The sequence below is a fragment of the Talpa occidentalis genome, unplaced genomic scaffold (genome assembly GCF_014898055.3).
Source record: "Talpa occidentalis isolate TD23 unplaced genomic scaffold, MPIMG_talOcc4v2.1 talOcc4.6, whole genome shotgun sequence".
Classification (NCBI taxonomy): Eukaryota; Metazoa; Chordata; class Mammalia; order Eulipotyphla; family Talpidae; genus Talpa; species Talpa occidentalis.
The window spans coordinates 54,845,668-54,868,744 of NW_023604972.1; the positions used below are offsets into that span (position 1 = coordinate 54,845,668).

A 23,077-nucleotide genomic window follows, 5' to 3' on the forward strand; every position below is an offset into this window, starting at 1 on the left:
CACCTTGGAGAAATGTCATGCTTAGTAAGTTTTTCTCCATCCAGTATCAACTCACACTTTTGGAAAAAGGCAAGACACATTAGCAAACCGAATCCGTAGCGCAAACGCATCATTTTCTAAAAAGCCAATCAAAATTTTCTCTTTGTATTATTTCAAAGTTACTTTCAGAAGAAACTACGAAGGGCTCAAACAAACCTTGTCATCTCAGTGGAACGGCTATTTTCTACCAAACGTACTCACAATACCCACAGACCTTCCAAATCACGCCTATGTCAAATGGCTTTCACCATTTACTCACTCGTTTAACAGCGATTCCGACGGACGGAGGGCTCGGGTCTCAGGATGCGTGCGCTCTGAGGCCCAGCCCTAACAACACAATCATTTATGTAAACGCTGAGATGAGTCAGCCCGCCCTTCCGAACATACCCTGAGGAAGCAGCTTCTACTTAATGACTTCAAGCATCCAAACTGTGCTTTCTAAATCGTGAAGAGCTTTTCCAAAATATCCCTGACTTCTTTCCAGGCAGCCTCCCTGCAGCGTCTCCCCAATCTCAATCGGAAGGTCAGGGGCTCGCGTTTCCTCCCGCGCGCTCGGGCCTCTGTCCCCAACTCCTGAAGGCACAGGACACACCCCGCTCGCGCAGCCAACCGCGGCCGGGACTGACTTTCCGACCGACGCCCGCAGCCCAGCCCTCAGCTCACCCACCGCGCCCGCGCGCGCCCGGGAGGGCCTGACACTCACACGCGCCTAGGCGGGCCCGGGAAGGCAGCGGCCCCGGGTCAAGGTCACGGTCAGGGGCAGCGCTTCAAGCCGCGGCGCCCCCGCGCCAGGAGCGGGCGAGAGCGGACAGCGTAGATGCGCGCCAGCTCCCCAGCGCACGCCTCCAGCTGCAGGCGAGGGAGAGCGCGGGGCTCCGGCCCCTCCCTCGCAGCCCGGCTCCCTCCGGGTGGCTGCCCCGGGACCCGGGCAAGGCGTGGCTGCCTGCCTCGCGGCGATAAGCGACCGGCGCCGGGAGGCGGAGGGGTGGGGAAACCACGCAACTACTGTGTGGGACTCCAGCCAGGATCCTGAACGCCCCCACTCTCGCGCGGGGTGCGGGACACACTAGGACAAACCAAAAATTCCCAAGAGCCCTTCGACTCTTGGAGTGCTGATTAACCCTGCCATTTACTGTACACTATCCCAGCTGATCGACGTCTCGCCTGGCTCGGATCAATTTGGTCACGGCTAGTGACCCTTGCCTCTAAGGACGCTGACACGGTTGTTTTACTTGCGGTTGCTAATTTTTTTTTTTTTTTCCTGTCACATTTTGCCCATCCTGAGAGCAAGGAGGTGATCTCCACTGAAGGAGTTTCTGAGAAATTAGATGCCTGCCCCCCTGGGTCAATAAAATCAGGAAGGGGAAGAAGAGGGGGCTATAAGATGTTTTGAAGGAAAATTTTACTGTAAACAATCAAAATGTATTCTTTACAAGGTAATGAATATTCTGCAAAACACTGAGCTAGAAAGTGTGCAGATTAAGGAAAAGATTTGTTTATCAAGCTTTATGAGTGTATGACTATCCTAAAATTTACCTGCTGCATCTACCCTCTAAAAAGAGTACTTGTATTTAGATATTTTTTGGTTTATATTTACAAACAAAAATCATAATATCAAATTTTTCAAAGCTACACTAGGGATTGCTGTTAATTCTTTACACAATGCAGAAAGTTTCAGGAGAGAAGACTGGATAAGAAATTCATTGCAGAAAAAATTTTTAAAAAGAAATTAATTGCACATACTTTTTAGAATAGTAAAAATATCTACTGTATACTATTAAAGAACTTAAAAATAGCTGTCCATGATATACACAAATATTTAGGGGTTTTCTTTTGTATTAATTTCTGTGTCCGCTTAAAGGCCCTTAAAGACTCATATACAAATACATTTCCCATACTTAATTTTAAACCAAAGCTTAAAATTCTTCAGAGTTGACTCTTAATAACTGTGTGTATTTTGAAAAACATTCTCTAAAGAATAAGATTATTGATACCAATAAAGATGAAAAGATTTCCAGCAAATTTGAAGGTAGGGCTTATAAAATGGAGAAATACACGAATTTGATTTAAAAATTTTAAAAATAAAACAGGATACTAAGTTGTATGTTATAGTTTACAATGATCTAAAATAAAAATATAGAAATATAGAAATAGTTGGCAATACAAAAATAATGTTCATTTTCTGAGTATTAACATTATGGATCTTTTTCCCCCTTCTATTTTAGTATGATCTCCTATATTTGAATAATAGAGATATAAATTTCATATTGAAAAATGAATTTTATTTAAAAGTAGTGATTTAATAAAATATCAGTGTTTGTTTTTTTTTTTAAGATTTATCTATTTATTTATTTATACAATCGCTGGGCATAGTCAGAAGTGCAGGAAGGTGAGAGGGTTCACCAGTGCCAGAGCGGGGAACAGAACAGGCAGACTGACGAAACACACTGCTGAGGGGAGCAGCGGGCAGCAGGAGAGGTCTGCTTCGCCATGTGAGACCCTCGCCGGTGGCAGGGGGGCCGGGGATCTAACTGGTGCTGCAGAGACCACGGGCAGCCCCGCAGCCCAGCGCTCAACCGCTGCACCACCAGGGGAGGCCCTGAGTGTTTGTTTTTAATCACTAAAATATAAAGACCCTGAAAATTATTTTTTTTTTAAAAGACTTGTTTATTTATGCATGCATGAGCTGGGGTATAGGCCAGAGATGGAGGGATAGGGGGGATAAGGATGTGAGAGGATTCACCAGAAATAGAGTGAGGCACAGAACAGGAGGAGCCACTGAAATACACTGCTGAGGGAAGCAGCAGGCAAGACAGGAGAGGTCTGCTGTGCCATGTGGATTAGCTCCCTGACCTGGGACTGAACTTGTGCTGCAGTGACCACTGATAGCTCATAGTGCTAAGACTTAACCCCTTGAACCACCAGGGAGACCCTGGACATTAATTTGTTGACTTCCAAGAGCAAGTAGTTATTTCACTGCCAAAATAGGTTTATTCAGCAACAATAACAAAAAGGCAATTTGAAAAGTAGTTTAGAGGTCAGACACAAAGACACTGATCTGGAACCAAAACCACCATCCTTTTGTAGAACTTTTGGAGTGATACTGTTGGAGAAAGAGGACCTCCTTTCTCCTTCCCTGGGATGGAGAAACAATCTCACTTTCAGTTGGGAGATGTAAGGCCTATTGGATGCTGTCGTTTGTGATTGCACATGAGCTCAAACTCTTCTAACCTCCTGACTTCATTCAAATAGGGTTTCTGTAGATTAATTTTCACAATGGAAAGTCACATCCTCCCCCCAAATAGAGTTAACAACCACTAAAACAAACAATAAAAGTTTGTCTTGTTTTAAAACTATTTTCATTTGTGATTTTTCATATTGATATGAGTATATTTGCTAGTCAAATTTATAGGTCCTAACCCAATACTTCCTCGAGCCATTAAGTTCTGTTTCACAAATTCATATTAAAGCCAGCATTTTATAAATGCATTTCCAATGTATTTCATAATTGCATTGTAAAGAAATGAATTATCGTGACATAAGTTGACATTTAGTTTTGGGGCTAAATATTTTGACATGCACTGTTTTCCCATTTAGTGTTTGGATATTTTAGATCACATAATATTAGCAAAAAATATGTAGATTACCTTCCTAATTTTACAGATAAGTCACCTGGTCTAAAGGAGACACATTTGTACGAGGTCAAAAGTTACGAGGATAAGTGCATGGCTCACACATCTTAGACTGCTGCCCCCTGCCCTCCACCTCAAGACCTCTTTGTCACTTTATCTGGAAAGAGAGTAACTGCCAAATATTTACAAAGCCTGCTAATGGGACTCCCTGTGGATGTATTCTCTATCTAGTGCTTTTTCTTTCCCATTTAACTAAATATTCTTTTCTCGTTACTTGCCAAAAATAAAAATCACCTGTAACCCATCAGCAACGTAACCTCATCTTTCATTATTTTTTATTTTTTTAAGAAAACAAAAAGAGGTTTATATACAAAGTACAGGAATAAATGGCATCATCTCCAGTCAGACAGCTTGTCTCTGAATCATGGTTCTCTCAAGTCCTGGAAACTTCAGCTTGAATTAGTTATTTAGTCTTTAAGTGGTTATTGGTAATTAGGGGAAAACAATCTCTCAGAGTAGTTACAATGATTAAATGAGACTATGTATAAAGCATTGAACAGAGTCTGTGTCACTGGTTAGACTCACTAAATGGTAACCACGATTGTGTCATGTTTCATAATTAATTTAACCAATCTTTCTATTCACAACCATCCTCCTAGTTATGTCATTCCACACATGCAGATAAATTTCAGAAGGAGAATTATTGGGGGAGATGTTATACTTATTCTAAGTTTAATGCATAAACCCACATTTCCCACAAAATATTTGTGCCAAATGCATAGTCACCCAGCAATTTAAAAGGTCGCTTATTCCCCTGAACTCTCAGAAATATGAGATAGAATAATGTTAGTCTTTTTAAATTTGATAGTGACACATGGCATGTCAGTGTTTTAATATGTATGTCTTTGATTCACTGTGTAAGAATAAACATTTTGATGTCAATGTAAGGACTTTTCCCACTTTTTATTAATATTTTAGATGACAAAAGAGATAAAACAGAAAGAACCTGGATCTCTGATGATATCATTGAAAGGTGAACTGTCTTCCAAGCTCCTCAAGTCATGTTTTCTGTAACTTGAAATCAAACTACAGAATTATCAAAATTGGGATTTCTTTACAAGCCTTAGTGAATGTTTGGGGCCATCTGGGGTCCACCCTTGACATAAATATTGGAGATCTTGAATGGGCACTGGCAGCAGTGAGGTGTCAGTCTGCCTGTTCTGTTCCCTGCTCTGTCTCTGGTGAATCCTCTCACCCTCCTACACATCTAGCCTGTACCCCAGCTCTTGTATAAAAATAAATAAATCTTTAAAAAAAAATACTCCACAAGTAACTGGGAGATTTGGGGATGGTGGAAGAGTGGTAATCACCTTTCCCATAATCACACCAGTGAGGGGCTTGCTTGCATGGTTTCCACAAGGGGATCAGTGCACGACAGCATGGCAGCCACAGACACAGAAGACACAGATTCATTTAATGTTGATGAAGGAGGTGCCTTATTATACTGCATGGCAAGTAGTCAAAAAGTTTTCTCATTGAAGGAACAAACTGCTTGGAACTATAACTCTACAAATCAGGTGCCCTAGAATCAAAGCCTCTACGGACATATGAGATGCTCTGTTTATCTTTCTCATAAGACTTTCAATATGTTATTGGAGTCTCCCAGTTGCTCTGAGGTCTCAATCAAGTTAGTGCTAGTGACCAAGTGCAAGGACCTGGTAAGGAAGCAGAATATTCCTTATTCCATGTGATGAACTTCTCAGGTCATTTTTTAAAAACATTTATTTTTATTTATGCATACAAGAACTGGGGTGTAGGCCACAGGTGCAGGGGGTGAGAGGATTCACCAGAGTCAGAGGGGGGAGCAGAACAGGCGGATCTACTAAAATACACTGCTGTGGAGAGCAGTGGGTGAGACAGAAGAGCTCTGCTGCGCCATGTGTGTTAGCTCCCTGGCCTGCTGGGGATTGAACTCATGCCCCAGTGGCTAGCTATATCTTGATAACACTGAGACTTTAACCCCTGTGCCACTAGGGAGGACATCAGGTCAATTTTCCCCTGAAAAGTCAAGGTTCTGGGCTCATCACAGGGTTCTATGTATGACACTGGTAATGGGTTGGGAAATGTTTGTTTCCATTATCACTCCAAGTTAAAGCAAATAAGGTGCACCTTTCCCTCTAATGAAATTGATGAGAAAAGTTCAGTCTAAATGATAACTAAGTGGAAGAAAGGAAACAGAACAGACAACTCCTCCCAAAGGGTTTCACTGTAAAAAGAAGGTGAAAGAGAGGCTATTTTGTGGTTCAGAGAAAATATTTATTTGGGTTAAATTAGAGAGGTCAAATATGGGTGTAAGCCAGGAACTAACTCACAATGAAGAAAAGGTGGCTACTGGTGTAATCAGGTTTCTTCAGGAGCAGAGGGAAGTGGAATCCAGAGCAGTTAAATTCAGAAAAGGGGAATTTTTTTAAAATTGTGACAAAAGGGAAGGGAGTTGGGATAATCCTCATATAGATAAATGTGTTAATTAAGGAAAAGAGAAAATTGAAAGAAATGTTTAGCCTAACTACACTTTCTCGCTGAACTCAGAGGCTTCCCTGAAGGGATGGGTATGAATGGAAAGATGACAGATTTGAGAAAATGATGAATACTGGAATAAGCCTGCATTAGTTTCCTACAGCTGCTGTAACAAATTACCACAACCTTAGCAGTTTTAAAACACGAAAATGTAGGGCCTTCCCTGGTGGTGCAGGCGGTTGAGCACTGCGCTGTGAAGCTGTCCGCAGCCTCTGCAGAGCCGGTTTGATCCTGGCAGGCTGGCAAGGGTCTCACATGGAGAGGCAGACCTCTCCTGCCGCACCCGCTACTCCCCTCAGCAGTGTATTTCAATCAATCTGCCTGTTCTGCTCCCCACTCTGTCTCTGGCGAATCCCCTCACCCTCCCGCACATCTGGCCTGTACCCCGGTTCTTGTATAAATAAATAAATAAATCTTTAAAAAAATAAACAAATAAAACACAAACATGTATTATCTTACACTTCTTTAGGTCAGAAGTCTGACATGGACCTCACTGGGCTACAATCAAAGATCCCCTGTGAGTCTTGATTTTTTCTGGAATGTTTTCCTAGTTCTAGTGTTCACCTGCATTCCTCAACACATGGTCCCATTCCTCCCTCTTCCAAATCAACAGCAAAGCATCTCTCTGACCTTGCTTCTGTCATCACAACTTTTCCCCTGACTCTTACTGTCTTCTACCTTCCTCTTTTATTTTTAAGGCCCTTAGTGATGACATTAGACCTACCAGATACTTCAGAATAATCTGCTTTTTATATCATCTGATAGGCAGCCTAATTCTCCTTTGCCAGGTCACCAAACATATACACATAGACATCTCTGAGAGACCTTATTCTGCCACCTACCATAAGACCCCACAAAAACAAAGAGAATGCAAATGTGTGAACTCTCTGGGACCCACAGAACTGGCATGAAGATTATTTTGAGAAGAGGTTTGAGAGACAGCTGATGCAGAAGAAGTCTTTTTTAGAACTTCCCTTTTCTAACTAAAGACAGAGCCTCCAGGGGGCTTCCCGGGTGGCGCAAGGGGTTAAGACGTAATCTATGAAGCTTGCCGTAGCCACTGCAGCAAGAGTTTGATCCCCGGCCAGGGAGCTACCCACATGGTGCAGCAGACCTCTCCCCTCAACAGTGTATTTTAGTCATTCCTCCTGTTCTGTTTCCCGCTCTGTCTCTGGTGAATCCTCTCACCCCCGCCCTGCAACTCTGGCCTGTACCCCAGTTCTTGTATGTACAAATAAATAAATCTTAAAAAAAAAAAAAAAAAGAGCCTCCAGAGAATGAAGCTGTCATAAATACCTTCTCAGGGGAGCTTCCCTGCAAGATAGAAGACCAATGCCTGGAAAATATATTACATAAGCAAACATTATACATTGTCATGTCTTCCATTTGTTTCCTTAAAAGCCTGTTTGTCTTTCCTGAAAGTCCTTCTTTTTCCTATAGAAGCCCTTTCTCCCCACATGCCTTCCCCTATTAATTCGGTATATAAACTCCACAAACCTTATCTTGAATCTATCTGTTCTCAGTTAACTTTCAACCAATTCCTTCCCACCAAAACTACTAGAGGAAAAGTTTTTCCTACCAATACTGAGAGGCCTAGAGAGAGATTGCAAGCAACACCAAGGACTCTGGAGATTGGATTCTCTCTCTGTACCACCATCAATGCCACAGATAAAGCATGGCTTTCCCATGCAGAAGCAGAAAAGGTAGCTAGATGGGTGAATAAGTTCTAGGATGTAGTTTTGCTGAGCAATTAAACCTGGAGCCTTAAGTGGATGGAGGGATATATCATAGAAAAGTGAAGCCGGGAAGAGTGGGAAGGGGTCTGTGGAAGGGTCACTCAGTGCTGAAAGTGGAAAATGAGGTCACTGAATAGGATATTGCCATTTCCTACTGGCATTCTGGGCTTTGCCAAGGTCCAATGTCTGAACTCAAGGACAGGATTATGGAAGAGAGGGGGATGTGTTTGCCTTTTATTGCTAAATGGCAAATTAGCAATTCGGCATCTTAAAACAAGACTCATTCCTTATCTCACTGTTCTAGGAATGTAGATGGACTATAGCTAAACTTTCATCAGGGTATCAGGGGTCAAATCAAAGTTCAGCCAGCTGGACTCTTACCTGGGGCCTCTTAACTGAAGAATCTGCTTCTAAGGTCAGGTTTCTGGCAAAAGCCAATTCCTTGCAGTTTTAGGATGGAATTCCCTATTTTCTTGCTGACTTTCAATCCATTCCTCCAAGCTCAAATATTTCTTTTCATTTGATTCCCTCAATCTTTAAAGCAGGACCTTCTGAAACTCAAATTTCGGACTTCCGCCTTCTGTTTTTGCAGGGTTAGTGTAACTAATAAGGTCCACCTTGACTGTCTCACTATCTTAAGATCAACCCACATGATATTTTCATTCAACTGCAACTTCCTCAGAGCAGTGCATGGATGGATGTTTGCTTAAATAATCAGTAGGTGAACTGGAGTCTTGGATGTAGAGAGACAGGAAGAGCTTTGTAATTCTATCTTCCCTGGAGGTAAAGTTGAGAAGGACAAAAATCACAGAAACTGGGTGATACTGGTCTTAGAGGAGAAATCAAACATTGTACAAAAATGAACAACAATATAAAAATATATAAATAAAAAACTCTAAAAAAAAGAGAGAAAGAAACGGGTGATATTGGGTTGATCTTCCAAATAAACACAGACTTTGCTAAGATAGTGCGCATCTTGGAGAGAAAAGAAATGCTAAGTCCTTTATAGATATGAAGAAGGTGGCACCAAAACAGAGAGACAGCATAATGTGTGGATGCAGGGGTGGGGCAGTAAGAGGGGGCATTAACAGTCCAGAAGAGTGTGGAGCCAAATCATAATTTGCTATATTATAATATAGCAATATAGCAATATAATACAGCCAGACTATTAGATAGCAGGCAAGAGACTAATTAAGAAGTAATTTATTTGGTTATAAAGTTCACAGAGGTTGTCAAGCCCTAAACATGAGTACCATCCTGGGGCAGTAGTTGGAGGAGGGGCACCATCTGATATTTGACCTGTAAAGTCAGAAAGTAGGGTGGAGGCTATCACACTCATCCTTGCAAAAATAGGCTGAAAGGTTAAATGTTGAGACTTCACCAAACTACATTTCAGGTATACGTAAAGTCTCTTGTCTAAGTAAACTGTTTTATTGAAGTATAATATACATAGAGAACAGGTAGAAAATCTAAGTCAACAGTTTGGTGCATATTTACAAAATAAACACTCCTGATTTATTATCAGGGCTCCAGGAGCCTCCCTTATGTTCCATCCTAGTGATGGCCCCTTCCAAAGTAACCACTCTTCTGACTTTTATCATTATACATGAGTTTTGTCTATCTTTATACTGTATATAAAGTAATTACTTTTGTGAGCCTGGATCCTTTAATTCAATAATATTTTTGTAAGATACGTCCAAGTATTTTCATTTTAATCTCTACATAGGATTCCATTGTATTAATATACTGCAATTTATTCATTATACTATTGATGGGTTTTTGTGTTGTTTCTAGTTTTGATACACCCTGAAGGGTTTGAGAAGGAATTCTAAGAATGAATTTTAATGATCAGCTAACTCCATTAATCCACTAACATGGTACAGAATGGAAACCTGAAATTTGTGCCATCTTTTCCCTTTAATTATACTTATAATAGCATACAGGAAAGAAAATTAAAGGATCAGAGTTGCAGAAGAGAGTGGACACTTAAGCCATGGTTCTCTTTCTCCTTCCGGTGGATTCCAGGTACTCCTCCTCTAAGCAACATTTAGGTTCCATGATTGACAATGAGGAAGACAAGTAACATATAAAATAAGAGAGAAAGAGAACTAAGTGGATAAATCACAATGAAAATGGTATGAAAACCATAATAGGGACAGTATGGATGGTGTGAGTCTGTCTATCTGATGATGAGGGTCACAGAGGTCAGTAGAGTGAGAAACTAACATTTTTTTTAAAAGATATATTTATGCATTCAAGAACTGGGGTACAGGCCAGAGGTGCGGGGGGTGAGAGGATTCACCAGAGACAGAGTGGGGATCAGAATAGGCAGATCGACTGAAATACACTACTGAGGGGAGCAGTGGATGAGACAGGAGAGGTATGCTGAGCCATGTGGGTAGCTCCCTGGCCAGCCAGGGATGGAACTTGTGCTGCAGAGGCTGTGGACAGCTTCATAGTGCTGTGCTTACCCTCTTGAGCCACCAGGGAGGCCCCGAGAAACTAACATTTATTATAGAGGGAGGACACTGTCAAAGTCAAGTTCTAGAAAGATTAATCTATTCATGCTTAGAATGGATGAGATGGTGTGGGAAGGAAGAGATAAGCCTGTAAATGGGAGGAAAGGTTAAACCACAGCAATGGTGGAAAAATTCAGGGGACAAGAGATAAGAAAGATACTGTAAAGCAAGAATTTACAGTATTTGGTAAGTGACAGGACATGGAAGGTGAGAGACAAAAAAGTTAGAACTGATTTCAAGATTTAAAACCTGAGAAACTAAAAACTGCTCAGTGTTGTTCATGGAAATTATGAGTATTTCCTAAATACTGCTTCAGTCAGTGCCTTGAATATAACAGACATGTGATAAATATCTATTGACTGAATAATAAAGGGCAGTGAGTACTGAGAGTCACAGAAACAGACTCCTAGCTACAAAGCACTTATCTTCAGTTATTCAGGGGTTTATGACACCCTCACCTGAATCCTCCATGTCGCAAAAATGGAAGATTTCCTGCAAGACTGACTTGATACATTATTGATGGCTAAACATTTTATTGCCCATAGAGATAAGAGTTTATTTGTGGGTTCAACTGAAGTTAAAGTGTAATGAACATTCAATGACACATAATTAATTGTACATTAATTGTACACATTCATTGTACACAATTCTGTTTCACATTTGGTCACCGTGCTTAATAGATGACATCAACAAAGCCAAAAGCTTCTTGCCTCTTCCAGACTTAGGCTTTCTTTGCCATTACCCATATCAGACCAAGAAACGTATCAATTATCCCATGTGTGATAAAGCCACAAGCCAATCTACAAGTTTCATCTCACCTACAGTTTAACTTTTTGCCTTCTATGCCTCGATTCCTAACCTCACATTAGGGTGATAAATACCAATATCACAAGGTGGAATAAAGATAAAAATAAGATAATGTGTATTTGGAAGATATAAGGTTAGCTAATACCAATAGTTACCACTAATGTTACCAGCTACTTGCTAGGCAGTTTTCAAAGTGCCTTTACTCTTTATTGGTTGTTTTTTTTTTTTTTAAGCACATTTAATCTTCACAAGAATCCCCTAAGGCAGCTTCTATTAACATCACTACAAATGAAGCAGCAAGATAAAGCAATTTGCCCAAGGTTGGACAATGAGTCAACAAATTGTGTTCAGATTGGCTCTCTATATTAGTTCTGGTATAAGAAATAATGACACCATTATTTCTTGTAAAAACTGCTTTAAAAGTAGAAAATTCAGAGAGAGGGGTAAGAATGAATTTGTTCATGCTTCAAAATCCCCCTCAGCAACAATGGATCCATATGAGAGACAAAAACAAGAAAGCCTCATAAGCTGCAAATCCAAGACAAAAATCTCTATGAAAGAAGACGAACTCCAAGTGATAAGAATTATGAAAATTTGGGGTTGAAGGCCTTGAGTCTAACAGGTAACTTTGGTAAGGAGTTTGACTAAATAAGGGAAACTCCAATCGTTAGGGGGAAAGAATGTCCTGAGCTAATTCCATACGGGCTTTGTGGACTCCACCCCCACTCCAGACCAAAGCCATCAAGACATTGGGAAAGACAAATCCCGTCATCACCAAAGGGAAGGTGGCTGGGACCTGAGTGTGGAGCTAAGCAGCCAGGTTTGGTATAAAACCAGACACGTGGGCCTTGGGGGTCTCTCTCCTCTTGGCTTCATGGGTCGTGGCTGGCGGCCAGCTCTCAGAGTGCCATTGGGATTCTAGGGCAGCGGAAAGGGTAGGACACATTAAAGACTTTATTTCCCTCTTTTCTCCCTGAGTTGTACATTTCCTCATTTCCCCTTCCCTGGTAAATAAACCTTTTATTAACCTTTTATGTGTGCCTGCAGTAGAGTATTAATAAGTCCTTTTTAAGTGGACGGGTGAGGACCCACAATTAGGCAACCCATTTTATATCAGGGCTGCCCTGTAACATAACTACAGGAAGCAGGGAATTGGAGTGGAGCTCACAGCTCAAAGCCCCGAAAAGGGCAAAGGTGACAGGGGAATATGCTGTCAAACTCCACCTCCAGATGTGTTGAAGGGGACATGGGGGCAAAATAAAATGGCAGAAGTTCTGTTATTGTTCTTCCCCTACCCCATCATGCCTCCTTGGTGGCTCTCCAGGCCTCTGTGCCTCTATGGGGAGGAGCAGAGGGTACTGAGGTGGCTCTGACTTCGGAAGTGGGGGGTGTCTCAGCATGACTTCTGAGAAGTGTCTCTGACTTGCTGGATAAGCTGGGGATCCACAGTGCTCTCTGCTCCTAAGGGGCTTCTTCAATTAGACTGTTCTTCAACAAAAGGGTGTGAGAGCTAAGCTGCTATCTCAGCCTGCCCAGCCTCAGCACTTTGTAACATTATTAATGAAATAAATGTTAATCCTGAAAAGTTTAAAAAAAAAAAACTGCTAAATTCTTACTAGGTAAGTAGTCTATGTATTGTTGCAGTTAGAGGAGCAGGAACTTACATATACAGTGTGACAGCATTTATTTATTTATTTATTTATTTACTTATTTATTTACTTATTATTTATTTATGTATACACGAACTGGGGTTCGTGTGTGGGGGGGGGAGGGATTGAGATGATTCACCGGAGACAGAATGGGGAGCAGAGCAGGCAAATCTACTGAAATACAATGCTGAGGGGAGCAGCGGGCAAGACAGGAGAGTCTGCTTCCTTGCCAGGGATTGAATTTATGGCAGTGACTGATGATAGCTTGATATTTGGGAGGCCTTGATTGGTCTTTTTACTAATACTCCAGGTCTCTTAATCCTCCTTACATATTTTTCACATCTTTATCTCTCTGTGTGATGGAATCTCAAATAATTTCCTTCCAGGTCACTAATTCTCTGTAAAGTTGTATTCATCTTCTGTTAAATCTTCTATTGATTTGAAACCCTAATTTCAATGACCATGGGTTTGTTTTTCTAAAAGTCTTTTGTTCTTTTTCAAATCAGCTGATTATTTGATAGTCTCCCATTCTCGCTCATGTTTTCAATGCCCCCTTTCACATTTTAAAACATTTCAAGCACCATTATTATTTATTTTAATTCAATTAAGTGCTATCTGAAGGTTGTGGTTCTGGTTCTGCATGATTTCTCTTATCATTTCTTATTATAATTTTTTGTTAACTATATATCTATAGAACTTCTAGGCTGGTTGAGAGTATGCTCATCTAAGAAAGTCTGTTTACTTCTCTCAGATACCTGGAGATATTACTCATCCTTTAAATTATGGGTTTGTGTTTTAGAATCATGCAAAGAATGTTGACTCAGGTGCCAAACCATGAACCATCTGGGAGAGGCTTCAGTTTCTCAGGGGAGATTTTTTTCTTCCTATTTTAAACTTCTATTCATAGCCAAGTCCAAGACAGAAATGTTTTCTTGTGGGGCTCCTTTTCAGGATGGGTTGCCTTTCTGGTTTTACCCTTGCTGAGGTTGTACTGCTCCTAGGTCCAGGCATGATATACTAAACATATATATTTGATATTACAGTTCAGGTGAACTAAGGCCTCTGCCCATCCCCTGTGGGCACTGCAGTTTAGGTTGTAAGTCGATGGAGAGCTTCAGGGTATTCAGAACCCCTAAGATGTAGCCTACCTGCCTGGTCTCTGCTCCCCCACTGATCTTAATAGACTTGTTAAAAAGTGCATTTTAATATTTTATCAGATATTTGGTAGGGTAGTTTCGATCTCTAACAGTGCAATTTTGGTGAAAATATAAGTCCTCGGATCGAGCTGTCATCTTTTTTCACTTTTTCTTGTGATCATGGAAATTTTCAACCATTTCAAAAGTAGAAAGAACAATATGATAAACCCCTATGCACTGATTATGAGCTAGGCCAATCTTTATTATGCTTATAATTCTCTTTTCTCCTTCTTTCCCTCAGATTATTTCGAAACAAATTTCAGAGAGCAAATAATTTTATTCCTAAGTATTTTCATATGTCCAAAGGTATCTTTGAGCATATGACATTCTACTTTTTTGAGCAAAACACCTGATACTGTTATCATATCTAAACAATTGACAGATCCCTTCTTATATTTTTTGGATAATACAGATTTGATTTATTTTACTTTTACTTTCTTCATTGCAATGATGTGAAACTAAATTTTGACAATTTATTTTTTTAAAAAGATTTATTTTTATTTATTTATTTATTCATACAAGAACAGGTATGCAGGCCAGAGGTGAAGGGGGTGAATGAAATATACTGCTAAGGGGAGTAGCAGGCGAGACAGGAGAGGTCTGCTGTGCCATGTGGGATTGCTCCCTGGCCAGAGATGGAACTCATGCTGCAGTGCCTACTGATAGCTTGATAATGCTGAGATTTAACCCTTTGCACCACCAGGGAGGCCCCAAATTTTGGCAATTTCTTAGTATCATCAAGTAGCTAATTAATGTCCATATTTCCTTGGCTTTTCATAATTTTTAAGATTTTTATCTTTTTTTAAAAAAAGATTTATTCATTTATGCATACAAGAACTGGGGTACAGGCCAGAGGTGGGGGAGGTTGAGAGGATTCACCAGAGACAGAGTGGGGAACAGAACTGGCAGATTGACTGAAATGCACTGCTGAGGAGAGCAGCAGGCAAGACAGGAGAGGTCTGCTGCACCATGTGTGTTCTATCCCTAGCCAGGATCGAACTCATGCTGCAGTGGCTGTGGTTATCTTCATAGTGCTGAGACTTAACCCCTTGTACCACCAGGGAGGCCTGATTTCTATCATTTTCATAGCAAGATTCCAACCAACGTACTATTACATTTGGTTGATATAACTATTAGAATCAATTAATACATAGATTCTCTCTCATACTCTTTTCCCTTAAGGTGAATTTCATCCAACCCACTGCCCTCTGAATTCATGTTAAAGTCCTTAACACCCAGTACATCAGAATACGGTTGTAGTTGGAGAGAATGTCTTTAAAGAGGTGAGTAAGTTCAACTGAGATCCTTAGGTGGGAATTAATCCAACCTAACTGGTATCTTACAACAGGAAATTTGGGCATACAAAGACATGCCAGCGATGCACACAGAAAGACTGCTGAGTTGGTGGTGGACTCGGTAAGAAGGATCCCATGTGAAGCTGAGAGCGCCCTCAAGGAGAAACCAAACCTGTCCCTTAACTAGTTTCCTTGAATTCACACATGCCCAATTATACAGTGTCTTCTCTACATAGCACTACTCTATTTTTAAAATGTTCTAAATCATCTGGAGATAACAAAAGTCAGAGTACTTTCATCGGCCTACAAATGCCTGTATAATCTGCGTTTAACTCAATTCTATCTCAGGTCCTATGATATAATATGAACGGAACTGTGTCCCCTCCAAATGTCATGTTGTTGAATTCCTCAGCCCAGGACCTCAGAGAAGGATTGTGTTTTGAGATAGTGTCTTAAAAGAGGTGACGAAAGTTAAAGAAGGTTCTATGGCTGGGCTGGGCCTTGATCTGATAAGAATTAGTGTCCTTATAAAAACAGATTAGAGCACAGACACACAAGGGGAGGTTAAGTGAAGAAAGGCAATTACAAGCAAAGGTGAAAGAGCCCTGCACAAACCCTTATGCAGGACCTTTCTGCTTTAAGACTGAAGCAATAAATTTCTGTCGTTTAAGCCACTCAGTCTTTGTTATGTAGCTTCAAGAATATTTCATAGGTATTGTGTACTTGCATCGGGAAGTCCCAGATATCTGATTATCTATTTTCTTGGGATGATTATAGGTAGGTCGGCTAATTATTTCATTGTGGGTTACGAACTTGTGATAGTCTTAGTTTATAATTCCCTTTTTATAAATTAGCTAGAAAATTTCTTCCTTAGTTAAAAATGTTACCTTAAGGTACAATTTGTTCATGCACTGAACAGGTAGAATAACTGCCAGATTTTTTTCTTTCGTTTATCAGTTTTCAAAAAGAGTAAGTTCCATATCATTCTCCAGTGGTCACCAACTAAAGAGTTATGGGTCCTAACGTATTCATGGATTTAAACAGATGTAATATATTTACCCCATTGCACTTAATATTATTGCTTCCTGGGCCACAGGAGTCTTTTCAAGTTGGTATTCTCCAGGTTCATCCTTGATTAAGAATTTGATAAAATGTTACTGACTCATCTTTTGGTTCCTGCCTCAGGGATCCTGACTCCTTTTAGAGGGAAATAGGACTTAGGAAGCTTAATTTGGATTTTTGTACATTATTTCTTAAGTCTCTGAGGCGAACACAGCATCGTGTTGTAACTGGATAATGGTTATGGAGATACTAGAGGCATTAGCTGTGTTATCCCCCTGTTGTGTGATGCTCGAGGCTCTACTGTTCCCATGTACTGTGCCTTGTGAAAATTCCCTGTGAGGTTCTTTAACAGACAAATTTTGTTTCTCCTGATATATCAATGCTAAATATGATGAGAAAATGCATTAATTCTTTCATGTCCTGGTTACACAGCTACCAAGAAACACAGCTAATTTTTGTGTTTAATTGCTATTGTCTTTTTTTTTGTTATAAAAATGCACAGAACATTTACCATTTTAACCCTATTTAACTTACAGCTCAGTTGTGTTAAATGTGCTCTCACTGCCGACAGCTGTTACCAACACTCATATCTGTAACTCTTTTTTTTTTTTTAAAGATTTATTTAATGGGCCTCCCCTGGTGGCACAGTGGGTTGAGCACAGCGCTGTGAAGCTGTCCGCAGCCTCTGCAGTGCGGGTTTGATCCCTGCCATCTGGCTGACTAGAATCCACATGGTGCAGCAGACCTCTCCTGTCATGCCCTCTGCTCCCCGCAGCAATGTATTTCTGTTGTCTGCCTGTTTTGCTCCCTACTCTGTCTCTGGTGAATCCTCTCACCCTCCTGTGCATCTGGCCTGTACCCCAGCTCTTGTATAAAAATAAATAAATCTTAAAAAAAAAATTCAGGGAAATCTCATGTAAATGAAAATCAAAAGTGGCCAGAAAAAAAATGACATTTTAGAGTTGCTGTACATGATTTCTTATATTTAAAAAAAAATGCAAAAGCATATATACCTGTAGTAAATATTTTGACTGGTTGTCTCAGTTGTGATTAAACCATCCTACAAATTTTTTCTGATAGGTCATTATATATACCCGTAACTGTATTTTTATTTTAGTATGTTTTCCTTACATCAACGTTAATTTTTGAACAATGTATGATTTCTCCCTTCAGTTGTGATCACCATAGTTCTCCCATGACCAAAAAGTGCAGTCTATTACCATAGTCCCTTGTGTTCTTCCCTCCCCTGTTTTGACCCACTCCCTCCCCACCCCACCACCGCTGTATGCCTCAGATATATGGGGGTTAGTTTGCAAGTTTTGTCTTTGGCACTTTGTTTTTTCTATATTCTAGATGTAAGTGAAATCATTCAATATTTGTATTTTTCCTTCTGACTTATTTCGCTTAGCATAATTCCTTCCAGTTCCATCCATATTGCTACAAATGGCATTTGTACCAAACCTTTCTTGATACTGAGTGGTTTTCTATTGTGTATATATACCACATCTTGATCCAATTATCTGTTCGAGGCATTTAGGTTGTTTCCACATCTTGATTATGGAGTAAATAGTGCTGCAATAAACACAGGTTTCCTTTCACATCAGTGTTTTGTGTTCTTTGGGTAGATTCCTAGGAGTGGGATAGCTGGATCATATGGTAGATCCATTTTTAGTGTTTTGAGGCTCCTCCGCACAACTTTCCATGGTGGAAAATTTTTGAATTTTCATGAAGCCCAACTGGTTCATTTTCTTTTCTTTTTAACCTGTGCTTTTGTTGTCATTTATAATTATTCTTTAAAAAGTACTTTTCAGTATCCGTTTCTCCTTTCCTCCTCCAATTTATCTCATGTCATTGGTAAAAGATAATTTTTGTAAGCTATTTACCAATTTCTTTTCTTAGGACACCATAAATATAATAGTTTAAAGGTACTCTAAATTTTTAAAGCAAATTTAATTTTATTCTTTTTATTTTTTTAAATTTAAATTTTATTTTTATATTCCCCATACAATTGCAACCCCTTTATTTTGACCCCAATCCCTCCTTTCCCCGCCCCCCACCCCCCATAGAGTGTCTCTGTTTCATAGTTGTTTGTTGATTTTGATTTTTACTTTCTTATAGTTATAATTGCAGCAACATGGATGGAGCTGGAAGGGATCATGCTCAGCGAAATAAGCCAGAAAGAAAAAGAAAAATACCAGATGGTCTCACTCATAGCAGAAATCTAGAAAACTTAAATAAGAGACCAGGAAAAAGAATAACTATAACAAATTTAATTTTAAAAGCCACACTGTCGGGCCTCCCCTGATGGCACAGCGGTTGAGCATTGGGCTACGAAGCTGCCCGCAGCCTCTGCAGCGCCAGTTCGATCCCCGGCCACCAGGTGAGGGTCCCACATGGCACGCAGACCTCTCCTGCTGAGCCCACTGCTCCCCTCAGCAGTGTGCTTCGTCAGTCTGCCTGTTCTGCTCCCCGCTCTGGCTCTGGTGAATTCTCTCACCTTCCCGCGCTTCTGACTATACCCAGTGCTTGCATAAATAAATAAATAAATAAATCTTTTTTTTTTAAAAGCCACACTGTCATTAATTACTAAATATACCCATCCTATCCAAAATTTCCTTAGTCATAATATTTCTCTATCTCACTTATAAATTATACCAAGTGATAACAAATATTCTTGACTATGAAAGAAGTTCATCAGTGATATCCATCTCCTTGAAGATGGTCCTTTTCCCTTTGAATGATATTGGTATCTCGTTGAAAACCAATTGAACACTATATGGAAAAATACTGCTAACAACACAACCCAGCTAATTAACAGAAAGAGAAGAAGAACTCTGGGAAAAAGCAGAAAGACTGACAGTAGCATTAACATATTTCTATTGAAAATAACCAGAGTGAAAATATTTATAAAATAGAAATATCATAAACATAAAAATTACAAATAATAAAATAAGAGGGAGGTAAAAGGAGGTAGAAAGAAATGTGAATCATTCTCATCTTTCCTGGTAGTGATTCTATTGATAAAATTTAAAAGCTATTATGCACAACCTCCAAAATTTATTATGGCCTTAAATGAAATCAAATGGGTTTTTTTGTCAAGAGACACTTAAAATGTGAATTGTTTTTATCACCCACTTTTAAATTTTTTCTCATTGTTGATTAGTTTAAAATGAGATGTATTGCTCTTATTTTTTAAGATGAATATTTAAATAACTGGTTTCTAAAGTGATAACTTATCAATTAACTACTTACCAATGCGAAGGATAGAGGGCAAAAATGGTACCCCAGCTGATAGATATTTTTCCCCCATCTCTAAAAAATATCCTATTTACACACACAAATTTCAATCTTGCAGTAGTTTCAACTGGAGAAAGTGCATTCTCTGCACACAGGACATCTTGCAATGTCACTATTCTTTTTGTGATCATAATGTTTAAGGGTTACTGTTGGAAGGTAGTGATCATTGGCCACGAATGGAAAGCATCTTGTAAAATAAGCAACAGTGTCATATCCAAGACACTGCCAAATCCAGTGTCATAATGAGTTTCCCCTGTTTACTTCTAAGATTTTTATATGTTGTGCTTCTAGTTTTAAGTCTTTGATTTATTTTGAATTATTTTTTAGATACAGTGTATGGAAAGGATCCAGAGTCATTCTTTTGCATTGTGGATATACAGTTTTCCCAGCACCAGTACTTGAAGACTTTCCTTTCCCCTTGAATGGTATTGGTCAAATCAGTTCACCAAATGTTCAAGGGTTTATTTCTGGACTCTTCCATTCCAATGGTCCATATTCTGTCCTTATGCCACACTGTTTTGATTATGGTAGCTTTGTAGTAAGTTTAAATCAGGAATGTGAGCTCTTCAACTTTGTTCTTTACTTTCAAAATCATTTTGGCTATTTGGGATTTCTTGAGGTTCATCTGAATTTTATGATGGATTTTATCTGGATTTTATGAGGGATTTTTCTATTTCTACAAAAAAAATTCCACTGGGATTTTATAGTGATTACACTCACTATAAATCAGTTGAGGCTAGTAGTGTCATCTTAACAGTATCTATCCTTCAATTCATGAACACAAGATGTGTTCACATTTATTTATGTTGAACTTTTATTTATTTATTTATTTATTTATACAAGCACTGGGTACAGTTAGAAGTGCAGGAGGGTGAGAGAATTTACCGGAGCCAGAAGGGAGAGCAGAGCAGGCAGACTGACGAAGTACACAGCTGAGGGGAGCAGCGGGCAGCAGGAGAGGTCTGCACGCCATGTGGGACCCTCGCCCGGTGGCCGGGGATAGAACCAGCCCTGCAGAGGCTGTGGGCATCTTTGCAAGCCAGTGCTCAACCACTGCGCCACCGGGGAGGCCCTATGTTGAACTTCTTTCATTAATGTTTTGTAGTGTTCAGTGTTCAAGTTATTTACTTTCAATTTATTTGTAAATATTTTATTATTTTTGATGCTATTATAAATGATTTTTTAAAATCCCTTTCATACTATCCATTGCTAGAATATAGAAAAATAACTAATTTGTGTCTCTTGATTTCATATCCTACAGCTTTCCTGAATGCATTAATTAGATACAACAGATTGTCTGTGTATGGAATCTTTAGGGTCTTCTATCAAAAGATCACATAATCTGTGAACAGAAATAACTTTGCTTCTTCATTTCTGTCTGAATGCTTTTCTTTTTCTTGCCTATTTGTTCTGGTTAGAACTTCCAAACCAGGGCCTCCCTGGTGGCACAAGGGGCTAAGATGCAACCTATGAAGCTATCCACAGCCACTGCAGCACGAGTTCAATCCCCTGCCAGGGAGCAACCCACATGATGCAACAGACCGCTCCTGACTCACCTGCTGCTCTCCTCAGCAGTGTATTTCAGTCACTCTGCCTGTTCTTTTCCCCACTCTGTCTCTGGTGAATCCTCTCCCCCCCCCCCCGCCCCACACACACACCTCTGGCCACCTCTGGCTCTTGTATACATAAATAAATAAATCTTAAAAAAAAAAAAACAAAAAAAAACTTCCAAACCATGTTAAGCAGAAGTGGTAAAATCAGACATCTTTGTCTCATTTCTGATTTTAGGGGAAAATCAGAGTCTTTCACCACTGAATATAATGTTCAATATGGGTTTTTCATATACAGTCTTTATCACACTGATGAGTTTACTTTTATTCTTAGTTTATTGAGTGGGGTTTTTTTCTTATTATAAAAGAGTATTGATCTTTGTGAAATGTTTTTTCTACACCAACTGAGATGGTCATGAAGTTATTTTTTCCTTCACTATATTAATGTGGTATATTACAGTAAATGGTTTTCATATGTTGAATGTTCCTCAGATGCCATGGTTAAATCCTATCTGGTTATGGTGCAAAATCTTTTAACTATCTTGCTGAATTAAAGTTGCTAGTATTATGTTGCTAGTATTATGTTGATAATTTTTACTTATTCGTAAAACTTTTCTTGTATTGTCTTTGAGTGACTTTGGTATCAGAAGAATGCTGACTTAACAGTATAAGTTAGGAAGTATTTTCTCCTCTTTAATTTTTCAGAGTTTGAGAAGAGTTGGTGTTAGTTGTTTTTAAAAATATTTTGTAGAATCTACTTGTGAAGTCATTTGGTTTGTGGATTTTCTTTGTTGGGAAGGATTTGATTACTGATTCAATCTCCTTGCTCATTATAGGTCTATTTTCTATTTCTGCATGAGTTGGTTTTGGTAGTTTTATATGTTTATATGTTTTATATGTTTCTAGATTATCCAATTTATTGATGAAAACATGTTCATAGTATTATCTTATAATGTATTTTATAAAATCAGTAATAATAATGTCCCCACTTTCATTCTCATTTTAGTAGTTCGGGTCTTCTCTATTTTCCCTTAGTCAATCCAGCTAAAGTTTGCCAATTTTAAAAATGTATTCAAAGAAACAATTTTTGGCTTTATTTTACTTATTACTTATTAATATACCTACTCATAAAATGTTTTATTTCTTAGTCCATAATTTTTTTAAATTTTTTTAAGATTTATTTATGCATACAAGAACTGGGGTACAGGCCAGAGGTGTGGGGGTGAGAGGATGCACTAGAGACAGAGTGGGGAACAGAACAGGCAGACTGACTGAAATACACTGCTGAGGGGAGCAGAGGGCAAGTCAGAAGAGGTCTGCTGTGCCATGTGTGTAACTTCCGGGCCAGGAATCGAACTCGTGGTGCAGTGGCTATAGACGGCTTCATAGGCTGCATCCTCACCCCTTGCGCCACCAGGGAGGCCCTCTTAGTCCATAATTTTAACTGCTTACAAATGTATTTTACTAGAGTGTGAATTCTTATTGTTAAGGTCAATTTTTAGTGTGAAGCAGGTGCTGAATAAATTCATTGTTAAATGAATATAACAATCAGTTTAAAGGGACAGAGAAAAAAATAAAAATTATAAATGCAAAGGAGGCATGAGATGGCTTCAGGTAAATGTGCAAAATTGGCCTTTAAATACTGCACACAATGCAGTTCTCTCAACAGCATGAGTCTTAGTTTTTGTTATTACTTAGAAGTCATTGGGATGGACCTC

At 39.5% G+C, this 23,077-nt stretch overlaps 1 protein-coding gene across 10 annotated transcripts in view; it reads right to left on the reverse strand.

Annotated features, from left to right (window-relative positions):
- ABCG2 (ATP binding cassette subfamily G member 2 (Junior blood group)) overlaps positions 1-23,077 on the reverse strand; it is a 160,440-nt gene that overhangs the window by 81,509 nt on the left and 55,854 nt on the right. Inside the window, exon 1 of one of the 10 annotated variants that reach the window (XM_054688219.1) lies at positions 743-790. The exons of 7 other annotated variants lie outside the window; for them this stretch is intronic. The gene's annotated coding sequence lies outside the window, so the exon portion shown is untranslated. Of the gene's footprint in view, positions 1-298; positions 342-426; positions 644-742; positions 791-23,077 lie in introns of those variants that run through there. 2 more of the 10 variants (XM_054688216.1, XM_054688218.1) reach the window with 2 other exon arrangements.